The sequence below is a fragment of the Schistocerca serialis genome, unplaced genomic scaffold (assembly GCF_023864345.2).
Source record: "Schistocerca serialis cubense isolate TAMUIC-IGC-003099 unplaced genomic scaffold, iqSchSeri2.2 HiC_scaffold_207, whole genome shotgun sequence".
NCBI lineage: Eukaryota > Metazoa > Arthropoda > Insecta > Orthoptera > Acrididae > Schistocerca > Schistocerca serialis.
Window position 1 is genome coordinate 17,501 of NW_026047770.1, and position 5,000 is coordinate 22,500.

The window sequence follows — 5,000 nt, forward strand, 5'->3', positions numbered from 1 at the left end:
GACCTGTTATTGCTCAATCTCGTGCGGCTAGAAGCCGCCTGTCCCTCTAAGAAGAAAAGTAATCGCTGACAGCACGAAGGATGTCACGCGACTAGTTAGCAGGCTAGAGTCTCGTTCGTTATCGGAATTAACCAGACAAATCGCTCCACCAACTAAGAACGGCCATGCACCACCACCCACCGAATCAAGAAAGAGCTATCAATCTGTCAATCCTTCCGGTGTCCGGGCCTGGTGAGGTTTCCCGTGTTGAGTCAAATTAAGCCGCAGGCTCCACTCCTGGTGGTGCCCTTCCGTCAATTCCTTTAAGTTTCAGCTTTGCAACCATACTTCCCCCGGAACCCAAAAGCTTTGGTTTCCCGGAGGCTGCCCGCCGAGTCATCGGAGGAACTGCGGCGGATCGCTGGCTGGCATCGTTTATGGTTAGAACTAGGGCGGTATCTGATCGCCTTCGAACCTCTAACTTTCGTTCTTGATTAATGAAAACATACTTAGCAAATGCTTTCGCTTCTGTTCGTCTTGCGACGATCCAAGAATTTCACCTCTAACGTCGCAATACGAATGCCCCCGCCTGTCCCTATTAATCATTACCTCGGGTTCCGAAAACCAACAAAATAGAACCGAGGTCCTATTCCATTATTCCATGCACACAGTATTCAGGCGGGCTTGCCTGCTTTAAGCACTCTAATTTGTTCAAAGTAAACGTGCCGGCCCACCGAGACACTCAATAAAGAGCACCCTGGTAGGATTTCAACGGGGTCCGCCTCGGGACGCACGAGCACGCACGAGGCGGTCGCACGCCTTCGGCTCGCCCCACCGGCAGGACGTCCCACGATACATGCCAGTTAAACACCGACGGGCGGTGAACCAACAGCGTGGGACACAAATCCAACTACGAGCTTTTTAACCGCAACAACTTTAATATACGCTATTGGAGCTGGAATTACCGCGGCTGCTGGCACCAGACTTGCCCTCCAATAGATACTCGTTAAAGGATTTAAAGTGTACTCATTCCGATTACGGGGCCTCGGATGAGTCCCGTATCGTTATTTTTCGTCACTACCTCCCCGTGCCGGGAGTGGGTAATTTGCGCGCCTGCTGCCTTCCTTGGATGTGGTAGCCGTTTCTCAGGCTCCCTCTCCGGAATCGAACCCTGATTCCCCGTTACCCGTTACAACCATGGTAGGCGCAGAACCTACCATCGACAGTTGATAAGGCAGACATTTGAAAGATGCGTCGCCGGTACGAGGACCGTGCGATCAGCCCTAAGTTATTCAGAGTCACCAAGGCAAACGGACCGGACGAGCCGACCGATTGGTTTTGATCTAATAAAAGCGTCCCTTCCATCTCTGGTCGGGACTCTGTTTGCATGTATTAGCTCTAGAATTACCACAGTTATCCAAGTAACGTGGGTACGATCTAAGGAACCATAACTGATTTAATGAGCCATTCGCGGTTTCACCTTAATGCGGCTTGTACTGAGACATGCATGGCTTAATCTTTGAGACAAGCATATGACTACTGGCAGGATCAACCAGGGAGCTGCGTCAACTAGAGCTGAGCAGCCGGCCGCCCGGGAGTGTGTCCCGGGGGCCCGCGCGAACACGCAAGCGTCCGCTCAATTATTCTGCAAACAGGAGGAGGCTGAGCTCCCCTGCACAACACACCTCGAAACCCTCTCAGGTCCCGGCGGCGCGCAGCGCCGTCCTAAGTACTTGGTCGGGTTCGAGAGAGGCGCAATCGCCCGGAGTTAGGCGAGTAGACGCTTTAGGTGCGACCACCCGTGCTCCCAACTGAGCTTGCCGCTGCCGACAGAGGCCCGGGAGCGTGCTGTCGTGGCATTGCCGGCGGGAGACAACACGCGCCACCTACGGTGACCGGCAGCTCCAACGCCAGCGCCACAGAAGGACAAAAGCCCTACTTGGGTGCCGAAGCGAACTCTCCCAGCACAGCGCACGCGCCAACACGTCCGCACAGCTGCGATACAAACCACCTGCGAGAACCGCTGGGGCGACCGAGCAGCAGACGGCGTCGCGGCGCCGAGCGCCGGGCGGCGGCGCATCCTCAGCGCACAAAGTCCTCAATCGGACCAGCACACTGCAGATGGCCACCGCGCTTCGCACCGGGCCCGCGAGGACCTACTTTGGCCGCAAGGCGCCGCGAGCAGGGGGCGCCGGCGCGCAGCTGCGCCGCCTGCCGCGTCCGTCGGCCGGCGCGCCTGCCACCGGCCGCCCCCACCAGCCGGCTGTAGCGCGTGCGCCCACGCACCGCGCTGCCAGCACGCCGGGCGGCCCCCCCTCACCGGCCGGGGACGGTCCCACCCAGCCACCGCCGCGTATCGCCTCACACCCAGATCCCCTTTCACGTTCGTGGGCATGGTGGGTCCCCTTTCACGTTCGTGGGCATGGTGGGTATCCCTGAAACAACCGGTTAATAGCTCGACCGATCGTCGCCAACACTGATTCACCTCTAGCGAGAACAACCGCACCACAACGGGTTACCGGTTGTTCATTTGCGTAACGTCACCAGCAAACGTACACGTCCATCGCCATTTGCAACGAGTATTGCATGCCTGTGTCAGGTGTCACAACACACTACGTCTGCCCACATAGACGCAACAACATGTGCACGCCTAGAGAACACGTGGAAGGTAGACCCCGTACGTATGCGGTGTCCATTGCGCGAACGACTGTCAGCCCGCCTCTGCAGCATGTCGCAGATGTGGAACGCGGTGCAACATGCTATCACGGTGTGTGAGAAGAGACGACTACGTCCGAATACACGCTCCACTACATCAACAGACTGCTCATGCTGATCGCCATCCAGGGCGTCCGTTCCTCCCACACGTCTGTATGGCGTACCACACTGCAATCCAGCTCTTATAGGGAGACGACACGTAGCTGCGTGCACAATATTTGGACTGTATGGTCCGCCGTTGCTAGGCGCTGTCGTCATACGGTCACATGGGCCACGATGTATCATTCAGTACATACGGAGCAATGTGCAGTACAGTTTGTGGGTTTTGCGTACATCGGCGGACAGGTGACAGGCCGTACCACAACGTAGGCTGAGTACGTCGGCATGCGAAGGGCATTGAACATGCAAACTTCTCACCGACCAGCTTGCGAAGGCAGGGGGGAAGGGGGGGGGGCATGTACGTCCTGCTGCTATCCACACTACAGTGTATAGCAGGAGCATGTGGAAAGTCAGCAACACCTGCAAGGTGTTTAACATGGCGATACACAGGGGACCGGGCAGTGCGAGTAGCGAACTATATTGCGAGGGTTGCGGTTAGGCAACACTACACTACTTTAACGGGTTGCATAACAATTACAGAGCAGGTTCAGCGACAACGTGCGTCAGGTTAAGGCGCAATATAGTTTAGGTTACGGCGCACTTTAGGTTAGGTTAAGGCACATTATAGGTTAGGTTAAGGCACAACATGGGTTAGGTTAAGGCACAACATGGGTTACGTTAAGGCACAACATGGGTTACGTTAAGGCACAACATGGGTTAGGTTAAGGCACAACATGGGTTAGGTTAAGGCACAACATGGGTTAGGTTAAGGCACAACATGGGTTAGGTTAAGGCACAACATGGGTTAGGTTAAGGCACAACATGGGTTAGGTTAAGGCACAACATGGGTTAGGTTAAGGCACAACATGGGTTAGGTTAAGGCACAACATGGGTTAGGTTAAGGCACAACATGGGTTAGGTTAAGGCACAACATGGGTTAGGTTAAGGCACAACATGGGTTAGGTTAAGGCACAACATGGGTTAGGTTAAGGCACAACATGGGTTAGGTTAAGGCACAACATGGGTTAGGTTAAGGCACAACATGGGTTAGGTTAAGGCACAACATGGGTTAGGTTAAGGCACAACATGGGTTAGGTTAAGGCACAACATGGGTTAGGTTAAGGCACAACATGGGTTAGGTTAAGGCACAACATGGGTTAGGTTAAGGCACAACATGGGTTAGGTTAAGGCACAACATGGGTTAGGTTAAGGCACAACATGGGTTAGGTTAAGGCACAACATGGGTTAGGTTAAGGCACAACATGGGTTAGGTTAAGGCACAACATGGGTTAGGTTAAGGCACAACATGGGTTAGGTTAAGGCACAACATGGGTTAGGTTAAGGCACAACATGGGTTAGGTTAAGGCACAACATGGGTTAGGTTAAGGCACAACATGGGTTAGGTTAAGGCACAACATGGGTTAGGTTAAGGCACAACATGGGTTAGGTTAAGGCACAACATGGGTTAGGTTAAGGCACAACATGGGTTAGGTTAAGGCACAACATGGGTTAGGTTAAGGCACACCATGGGTTAGGTTAAGGCACACCATGGGTTAGGTTAAGGCACAACATGGGTTAGGTTAAGGCACAACATGGGTTAGGTTAAGGCACAACATGGGTTAGGTTAAGGCACAACATGGGTTAGGTTAAGGCACAACATGGGTTAGGTTAAGGCACAACAGTGGGTTAGGTTAAGGCACAACGTGGGTTAGGTTAAGGCACAACGTGGGTTAGGTTAAGGCACAACGTGGGTTAGGTTAAGGCACAACGTGGGTTAGGTTAAGGCACAACATGGGTTAGGTTAAGGCACAACATGGGTTAGGTTAAGGCACAACATGGGTTAGGTTAAGGCACAACATGGGTTAGGTTAAGGCACAACATGGGTTAGGTTAAGGCACAACATGGGTTAGGTTAAGGCACAACATGGGTTAGGTTAAGGCACAACATGGGTTAGGTTAAGGCACAACATGGGTTAGGTTAAGGCACAACATGGGTTAGGTTAAGGCACAACATGGGTTAGGTTAAGGCACAACGTAGGGTTAGGTTAAGGCACAACATGGGTTAGGTTAAGGCACAACATGGGTTAGGTTAAGGCACAACATGGGTTAGGTTAAGGCACAACATGGGTTAGGTTAAGGCACAACATGGGTTAGGTTAAGGCACAACATGGGTTAGGTTAAGGCACAACATGGGTTACGTTAAGGCAC

The 5,000-nt window shown here is 53.1% G+C and overlaps 1 non-coding gene across 1 annotated transcript in view; it reads right to left on the reverse strand.

Annotated features, from left to right (window-relative positions):
* Window positions 1-1,538, reverse strand: part of LOC126443974 (small subunit ribosomal RNA) — a 1,909-nt gene extending 371 nt beyond the window's left edge. The window contains exon 1 of the ribosomal RNA XR_007582319.1: window positions 1-1,538. This exon is cut by the window's left edge and continues 371 nt beyond it. This is a non-coding gene — a ribosomal RNA (small subunit ribosomal RNA).
* Between the last annotated feature and the right edge of the window lie 3,462 nt (window positions 1,539-5,000).